Consider the following 10,143-nt stretch of genomic DNA (forward strand, 5'->3'; position numbering starts at 1 on the left):
AATTATAGCCCAAGTAGAAATATTCCTACTTCGTTGCACTCATTAATTCAAGCCTATATAAGTCAGCCTTCCTTTGGAGGCTTCCAGGATTTTCCAAAAGATGAGTGATGCTTCATTTCTGTGAGCTCCTACAATATGTAGAGGACACGTATATTATTTTCCCCCATAATCAATGTTGTATTCATGTTAATTATGTGGTTGAAAGAATTTACCTGATCAATGATACTCAATATAGAGTTAGTGATTTTTTGTTCATTGCATTTAAAATTCACTTTGGTTGTAACATTTAAAATTCATTGAGGCCATATACTTTATTGCTATTTCTCATTGTATCATGCATGTTTCTTGAAGCAGTGCTTAGAGGAATAATGTCAAAAGAATATCATTATGAGATTGTTTTGAATCTCTGATGCTCTAGGGACTTTTTGGTTGGAATTTTAAAATGAAGTCTCAGGTTCTCTCTGCATCTCTGATAAAGATGCTATACAGATTTTGCTACAGAAAAAAAAACTCTAAAAAGTGGAGTAACCTTCACTGTTTTGGCTATTGTTCTGAACCTGAGATATACATGCATACACAATTCCTAGATCTCTAGTGCAGAGATCAGAATAATGCTATAGGGAGAAGAGAGACTATTTCTAGCCTGTGAGTAAACTATTTATCTCACCAAATTCATGCAAGTATTTTTTTAAATAAAAGATTGTTCTTTAGGTCTATTTTAACCAGTTTGACATAAATAGATATAAGAAGGTTAAATAAAATAGGACAAAATTAAATGATTTTATTTATTGCTGAATTTTGATAATTACAGTTTTCTCTGTTGTTTGAGACACTGTATTGATGCAGGAGTACAATGAAAACAAACTTTAAACAAGAAATAATAGGTATACCAGGAAATATCTATAAGAAGCATAAACAATTGAAATGTAGGCCACTTAAATTAAAAACAAATTTGGATTCTAAATTACATTGATCAGAGATAATTTAAAGTAGAAGAAGACTATAAGTTGGGGTTATAAATTCTTGGGACAGTAGCTTAAATGCATTGTCATCTGTGGTAGTTACAGTATCTGGTGTCAACTTGAGACTATTAAGAGTGAAGGGGTGTAGTCTCTCCTGTCAATCAGGTCACAGCCTGATGACTTCATTTAGAGGCATGACAGATATAAATAGCTTACTGGAAGCTGGACACATATTCTCTGTGAGACATTACTGATAACAATCCAGTTGGAGCTACCCTGATGGAACTAGAGCCCTGGAGCTGGAGGAGCCACGTGGAGACCCCTGCCAGTGTTGAGATGCTTCTACTGCCACTGAATCCACAAGACTTTTCACCCACTGTCCTGTGATCTTCATTCATTTGGCGTCATTTCATGTGCTGTGTGAGTCTGAAGAGGAATTTAGAGGCTGGTATCAGCTATATGGATTAACATCAGACTTATGGACTTGATCTGGACTGCGCAGGGATGTTTTCTTAGTATACAATTGCTCTTTGATATACAGCTCTCTCTTACACACATATGGGTGTTCCTGGATTTGTTTCTCTAGTCCACCCAGACTAACACAGCATCCCCAACGGTCTTTAACTATATTTTACTCTTGCTAGGGTTTGAGTTTTGACAAATAAACACTACCATTTGTGATCAGTTTTAGGGAACCATATGGTAATCACCCGGTATATAAGTTACTCCAGAGTAAGGTCAAGCAGATTAACTGACATTGCCATGATACATCAGTCATAGGCCCGGTACAGACTTTGTTTTGCTATCTTTGCAATTACAACATTTTAAATTTCTGTTTGACACTACAATATGTGTTGCAGTTTTAATTTTGTAAATACTTAAGCTTTTGCAAACTCATTAAATAGAAGATGGTGTTTTTCTCTCTGCATGCTTATCTCTTCTCATTTCACTAATTTTGAGGAAGATAAAAGTAGCTGGGCTTATGCAATCTATAATTTTCTACTCAACGGCAGGATGTTTTGAAATCTCCATCATAAACCCAGCCTCAGCAGTAATAAGAGCCTGCTGAGTAAAAACACAATTCTTGAAAAGAACACCCAAAATAAGGAAGACTGACAACTTTGTGATATATTCTGATGTATTCGTATGCGAGGCGCTTCAAAAGATTTGTGGGGAGAAAATTCAAGGAAAAGATCATGGATTTTTCCATAAACCTTTTGAGGCCCTCTTATACAGGGAGGAGTGGGGCGAGGAACCTTACTAATTTCTTTGTGCTTCACCGTCCCACAGTGACTACTTGAACTATCACAAATACCTCGAAAATATGGAATTCCCTATCAAGATATCAGTGTGGTCATCTCACATCACAAACACGACAATGTTGTTCTTGATTGTTTTCTTTTAAACCCTGCTGTGATCCAGTGGAGTGGATGCTGAGTTGCTGAGTCTGGGGAAGAGAGTTACTGTATTTGACAAAATAAGAAGGAATCCTGTACTCAGTTCATTGACTGACGTGAAGTCCGACGTGAAGATGGAGATGCAAGGCAGCCTTGTGATGATGAAGGCAGAGATTGAAGTGCTGCAATCACAGACCAGGAAGTGCCAAGGGTCATGGAGTCACTAGAAGCAGAGTCAGCTAAGAAGACTTTTCCTGAACGCTTTCAGAGAAAGCATGGCTCTGCCAGCACATTGGGGTGGGCTTTTAGCCTCTAGAACGTTGAGAGACTAAACTTCTACTTTGTTACAATTTGTTACTGCAGGCTTGCTTAAGTTATATAAATGATTATTTGATTGATAAAATTAACACAGCTTTCTATTGATTCATAAACACTTAAATGTGTTATTTGAAGTGATGAACCATTGATTGATGTCACGTTTTAAAATGTTTTGTTTATCTTTTATGAAGAATAATTCAAAGACCTTTCTTGAAATTTTTGAATTATCCTTTAATAACTCTGCTATCTAGTTAGTAATAATGAATGGTTTGGTGACTAATTTGGCAGCCTACAAACATAATTAAATTCATAGTTCTAAATATTTGTTAATTAAAATGTCTTTGGAACTGGATTCAAGTAGTTTATGCTTGTATCGACGTTGTATAGCAAATATATCTGTAGCTTGTATGGCTACAATATTAGCCATACAAGTATTTCTCTGACTACGAGGCAGCACATTTAAAGCTAGTATGGGCACACTTCTTACAGGGAACACTTTAGAATTCACTGGACAGCATTATAATCTTGAGATGGGAATGCGTTGGTTCAATTCACTGCAACCCCAGGGAGGCAAGCTCAGAACAGTCTGATCTGTAAGCTCCCTACCTACAAAGTCAGAAATACTTACTCAGCTGCTGCGTCGTAGGTGGCATAAAAATTATACTTTTAGATTACATATCTTCCAGAGATGAACAAGAAGTTATCTCCTGAAGACTTATAATTATTTGATACTTTCATCTGCCCACTCCTGACATTGCATCTAAGTTTCCTTCAGTCGCGAGTTTAAAAGTGGTGCATGCCATAAATTAAGTGGATTCCTGCCCCTCCCCCGAAAAGAACTTGTTCCAAAGGACGACATTGACCCTGCAGCTATGGGAGATGGACATATTTGATCAGAGCACACGGGAGCAGATGAAGGGGCAGGAGGAGAGAGTGGAGCACAGCCTGGCCCACCAGGCCGTGATGATGATGTTCCTGAGTAGAGCAGCCAGTCCACAGAGAGAACAACATGGCTGGCCCTACTATGAGACATGATGCCCCTCAGTGACTAAGGGCGATACAGGGGACAGCACCGGAGACACAGTGTGGGAATTGCACCTGACCTGATCCCACCACACCAAGGCAATGCACTGGGGGAATGCAGCGGAACAGCAAGGGAATGGAGTGGCAAGGTCCCCAGGGAATGCTGAAAGTGGACTTTGGGGCCAGGGCGTGGTGCCCCAACAGACTGGACTGGAAAACGCTCCTAAGGGCCAGCAAAGATCCCTGAACTAACTACAAGCTTTTCTCTTGTGAACTGTTTTGTTCTGTTCTTTTTCAGTGGTTTGTTTTGGTTGTTTTGTTGTCTGGTTGTATACTGTTGCTTTGTGTTCCTCTGTCTAGTTTTCGTGCATGTTAGTGACTCCACAGGTCTGTCTGAATAGGACAGGCTGGATGAACTATCTGGATGAAAAACAACGGGACCGACAGTTCCGGGGGGACTTGGGGTGGGGGGTAGGTGGGGGGTAAGGAAGTGGTGTTAACAAACCCAGGGACAAGGGAAAAACATGGGACCCCAAAGGGTAGAGAAGGGGGAGTGGCAGGCCTGGTGGGAAATGATCAAGGGTAAGGTTGCTTAGAGAAGAGGTATACTCTAGCCCAGGTGGCAATGAAGCATGGTAGTAGGGCAGGAGGAAGGTCAAGGGAGATGGAGGAAAGAGCTAGGAGTCAAAGGGCATTCATGGAGGTCTAGACAAAGACATGTACATGCAAATATATATAGGAGGTTGGGGAAATAGATCTTTGTGTCTATATTTATAGGTCAAGTATTAAGGTGGCGGAAGGACCTTGGGCCTCTACTCAAACACTCCCTCTATGCATGAATACCTTCTTTTATTAAATTGGAACTCTATGATGCTCACTCTCCCGACACAACAGCTGGAGCCAAAATGGGTGAACAAGTAAATGTGGTGAAGAAAGCTGATGGTGCCCGGCTATCAAAAGAGATAGTGACTGGGGTCTTAAAGGCTTGAAGATAAACAAGCGGCCATCTAGCTCAGAAGCAACAAAGTCCACATGGAAGAACACACCAGCCTGTGGGATCGAGTGGTCCCAAAGGGATCAGTTACCAGGCATCAAAGAACAAAAAATCATATCATTGACTGCACACCTCCATGATAGGATCGCTGAAGACAAATGGGTGCACAAGCAAATGTGGTGAAGAAAGCTGATGGTGCCCGGCTATCAAAAGAGATAGTGTTTGGGGTCTTAAAGGCTTGAAGGTGAACAAGCGGCCATCTCGCTCAGAAACAAATAAGCCCACATGGAAGAAGCACACCGGCCAGTGCGATCACGAGGTGCCCAAGGGACCAGATATAAGGCATCATGCAAAAAAAAAAAAAAAGATATAAGTGTGTGTATGTATGTGTATATATGTGTATATGTATATATGTATGCGTATATATATATTATATTAAATGAAGGGGGAAGTGCAGAGTGGAGACCCAAGGCCCAAGTGTCGGCCAATGGAGATCCCCTCATAGAGGGGCTTAGGAAAGGAGATAGGTTAATTAGGGTGTGAGGTAGTATCGATGAAGAACACAGCTTTCCCCCAGATCCTGGATGCTTCCTCCCCCCAACTACCATGATCCGAATTCTACCTTGCAGGGCTGGATAGGACAGAGGCTGTGCACTGGTACATATGAGGGTTGGAGATACAGGGAATCCAGGTTGGATGATACCTCCAGGACCAAGGGCGTGAGGGACGATGCTGGGAGAGTGGAGGGTGAGTGGGTTGGAAAGGGGGAACTGATTACAAGGAGCCACATGTGACCTCTTCCCTGGGAGAGGGACAGCAGAGAAGGGGGGAAGGGAGACCCCGAATAGGGCAAGATATGACAAAATAACGAGGTATAAATTACCAAGGGCATATGAGGGAGGGGGGAAAAGGGAGGGAGGGGGGGAAAAAAAAAAGAGGACCTGATGCAAGGGGCTTAAGTGAAGAGCAAATGCCTTGAGAATGATTGGGACAGGGAATGTATGGGTGTGCTTTATACAATTGATGTATGTATATGTATGGATTGTGGTAAGAGTTGTTGGAGTCCCTAATAAAATGTAAATGAAGAAAAGAGGAGAAAAAAATGATTAGGGCAAAGACTGTACAGATGTGCTTTATACAATTGATGTATGTATATGTATGAACTGTGAAAAGAATTGTATCAGCCCCAATAATTTGTTAAAAAATAAAAAATAATTTAAAAAAAAAAAATAATAATAAAAGTGGTGCATGACTCAGAAAGTTACATACAATCTATTAGTTTATTGAGACCAACACTTGCTAGGCTCTTTTTAAAATTTCCATAATGGTGACATTTCAGCTTTTTAAATATTGTGCTACAATATTCTTAATGTCGGAACTGGGAAAAAGTGTAAAGTGTTCATACATTGCCTCTATTTTTGTCTTTACTTTGGTTAGGAGCAAAATAATAAGCCAAGGTCATTGTCATTGTATCGATTCCAACTCTCGGTAACCCTATAGGATAGAGTAGAACTGCCTAAAGGGTTTCCAAGGCTGCACAATTTGCCGAAACCAAAGGGAGCATCTTTTTCCCTCCTGTCTGGCTGGTGAATTCTAACCACCAATCTTTGTGCCACCAGGATTCTTTTCATTAGTGAAATCCAAACCAAACTCACTGCCACTAAGTTGACTCTGAATCATAGAAAGGCTATTTAGGGGGTTTCTGAACCTGTAAATCTTTATGGGAGCAGAGAGCTACATCTTTCTCCAACAGTGCAGCTGGTGAATTAAGCACCCTACGGTTAATGGGAAGGGTGCTTAACCTCTGTATTAAGCTACTGTGCCATCTCACTGTGCACTTTTCTGCACAATTCACACTCAGTAATTATAACTGTTCTATTCATTAAAGTAACAATTCACTGAGTATTTACTATGTAACAAGCATTGACTTCTTGTTTCATATCCTTTACCAGACTCAAACTTCATCGCCCTCTCTGCCTTTTTTGTTGTTTCCTTTTTGCAGAAGAGAAAATTGTGTGGGATTGCTTAAATTTGAAGACACATCTATCAGGTAAAGCTTATGTTTTTAAATTTGCCTTTGTCTTTAAGTTGATAAATGTAGAAGATCATAAAGACTAGTGAAGTTATGTTTATTAAAAGTCTAGAAGATGACCATAGAAAAAGCAGATCATAAGATTTGTCTACAGAACTTGATATCATATGAATTGGTAAAATGAGATTTATGTAGAGATATGAGTATATATTTATTGATACATTTTGATGTCCCAAAGGGGGTTATATCTAAAGATGCTGATTTCGTATTTTCCATTTTGAAGTAACGTGAACTTCCATCCTAGAGTGATTAGAGAACACGCCATAATTATATCAATCAAAAAACACAGACGTGTAACCATGCAATCGAACACATCATGCAAGCTATTGTCCAGTAATTTCTGACATATGTGGCAGCCCCATATGTGTCAGAGCAGAACTTTGTGCCATAGGGTTTTCAATGGTTTCTTTATTAGTAAATTGCCAGGCCTTTATTCTGAGGTGACACTGGATGGTTCTGGTTAGTAGCTCAGTGTTTCATTCATTTGTACTATCCAAAAACTCCAGAAAACATTTTAAGAAGTATGAATATTGAGCAGTTCGGGAAGGCCCCAGGCTCAAGACAGCGACGGCATGCACGCCCCCTTGGCTGGGGGAGGTGGCCCCCTGCCTGCTGGTGCCCAGCGAGGCGCAGAACGTGGCAGCCCTGTCCGGCCCCACCAACTGGCCACTGCTGGGCAGCCAGCTGGAGATACTCTGGAAAGGGGGGCTCAAGAAATGGCATGACACTCTGGCACAGAAGTGTGGCAAGATTTTCCGCAAGAAGCTGGGTTCCTTCTCCTCGGTGCGCCTGGCCTCGGCGAGCCTGCTGGAGGCTCTGTACCACACCGAGAGCGCTACCCCCAGCGACTGGAGATCAAACCCCTGGAGGTGATGGCGACTATCACCAGGAGGACTCCGGGCTGCTCATCCTGGAATGCGATGATTGGTAGTGGGTGCCGAGCGCCTTTCAAATGAAACCAGGGGAAATGATGAAGCTGGACAAGAAAATCAATGAGGTGTTGGCTGATTTGGTTGACTGGATCAACTCTGCGATGCAAGCGGCCACATTGAAGACATACAGCGAGCTGAACAAATGGTCATTCGAGAGTATCTGCCTCATGTTATATGGGAAGAGGTCTGGACTTCTTCAGAAGAACACAGAAGAGGCTTTGAACTTCATCATGGCCATCAAAACAATGACGAGCACGTTGGGGAGGATGATGGTCCACCGGTGGCGCTGCACAAGCGCCTCAACGCCAAGGTCTGGCAGGACCACACGCAGGCCTGGGACACCATCTTCAGGTCAGTCAAGTCATCTATGGACAGACAGTTAGACACGTCCTCTGGGACGCCCCAGGCAGCTTTCCTGGGCGACGTCTATCAGCATATCTGGCTGTCCACGAAGGCCCTGTACGTGACCTTCACGGAGCTGCAGCTGGCGGCGGTGGAAACGACTGCCAACAGCTTAATGTGGATTCTCTCCGATTTATCCCGAAACCCCCAAGTGCAACAAAAGCTTCGTGAAGAAATTCAAAGTGTGCTTCCTGAGAACCGGGCGCCCAGAGCAGAGGACTTGAAAAACATGGCGTGTTTCAGAGCTTGTCTGAAAGAGTCTATTAGCTTAGCCCAAGTGTGCCGTTTACCACTCAGACCCTTGACAAAGCACTGGTTCTGGGCGAAGATGCACTCCCTAAAGGAACTGGGTTGATGCTGACCACCCAGGTGCTAGGGTCCAATAAAGACCATTTTGAAGACTCCAGTCAGTTTAGTCCCGAGCGTTGGCTTCAAGAGAAGAGGATCAAAGCCTTTGCCCATCTGCTCGATGGCATTGGGAAACGGATGTGCATCGGCCGCCATTGGCCGATCTCCAGCTGCACTTGGCTCTGTGCTGGATCGTCGGTAAATACGACCTGGTGGCCCCCGACCAGGAGCCCGTGGCGATGCTGCACCTGGGTCTCCTGGTGCCCAGCCAAGAGCTCCCCATTGCCTTCTTCCGGCGATCAGATGCCACAGAGCTTTGAGGAGAGACCGTGAACAGTGCATTTCACGTTCTCATGAGAATGATGCTCCAGCCTCTACTGCAGAATGGTCGCCGACTTCAACAGCCAGGGAGTCCCACGGCACCATCGAGCACGCCTTATGTGTCCTTTCCGTGTCGTCTGTAAAGCTGTGGGAGTTTATTGGGAAAGAATCCAGCTCAGGGAGGCAGAGTGAGTGCTGGGGTCCAGGGCTCAGACAGGGTGCACTGCACAAGGCCAAAGTCACACCTCCCATTCCCATTGACCTCGAGCTGCCCGGGACCTGGCTGTCTCTCGCATCTCCCAAGACCCCAGAAGGGAGGCTGGGCATTTATTCAGCCATTAGGGGAACGGGACTGCCCATTTTCCTGCCCCTCACCTCCCACATTCACTCAGGGGACATTTCATTCTGAAGAGCTAGTTTACACTTCCCAAAGGGAAGCTCTCCCATGGGATACAGGGTTAACACTGACAATTCACTTATGTTCAAATGCAAACTCACTGCCTTCGAGTCGATGCCGACGCACAGCCACGCTCCAGGAGCGGGAAGAACTGCCCCCACGGACTTCGTATTAGACTGTAACTCAGGACAGACGTAGAGAGGCTCGACTTTCTCCTTCGGACTGGCTGGTGGTTTCAAACTGTTGACCTTTCTGTTAGCAGCCCACCACGCCTCCAGCGCTCCTTGTTTCATGTAAAGGCCTCTGAAACCCTTCATTTTGCTAATGCCTTTTCCCCCTCTGCCAATTGGATGAAACGGGTGGGAGGTGGAATGTATTTGAACAATAATAGCTTCAGTCATGTACACACACATAGTACTTGATTTAGAATTAGTGGCTTAGTGTGATGATCTGAAGTCTGGTCACAGCTTTAAAACAATTTAGTGTGGCTTTCAGAACACGTCTTCCTGTGCCTCACTTGTTCCATCTATGGAGTGGGCTAATAGTAAGGTGTGCATACCTCAGAGATGAACCTGTGCATCATTTCTTAGGTGCTTTGAACTTCTTGGGAAAATACATGCTAAATGCAAAATTCATTGAGATTTTGAGTGATAGAATTTTCTTTCTCCAGAAGTTGTGTTTACATATGTTTTGTTTGCATGTGCTTTTACTCACAAGTTGTCTTAAAAGCATACTATATAATTAATTCTGTATATTGGATAAAGACTTCCATTGTGCATCTCTATTTTTAAATTCATTTCAGAAGGATGAGTACAATATACATTTATATGTTTATATTTTATTAAACAAGTAAATGTTCCTAAAATAGGTATATGCTTTCACCTTGCTGTGAGGATATTTTTTGTATTCTAAATCTACATGTATTGTCTGATTTCATTTGTCTGTCTTCTTTAACCA

General features: G+C 42.9%; 1 pseudogene; it reads left to right on the forward strand.

The window, feature by feature from the left end:
- Positions 1-8,788, forward strand: part of LOC142440552 (1,25-dihydroxyvitamin D(3) 24-hydroxylase, mitochondrial pseudogene) — a 124,399-nt pseudogene extending 115,611 nt beyond the window's left edge.
- Positions 8,789-10,143: the final 1,355 nt, after the last annotated feature.

The sequence above is a fragment of the Tenrec ecaudatus genome, chromosome 2 (genome assembly GCF_050624435.1).
Source record: "Tenrec ecaudatus isolate mTenEca1 chromosome 2, mTenEca1.hap1, whole genome shotgun sequence".
NCBI classification, from domain to species: domain Eukaryota; kingdom Metazoa; phylum Chordata; class Mammalia; order Afrosoricida; family Tenrecidae; genus Tenrec; species Tenrec ecaudatus.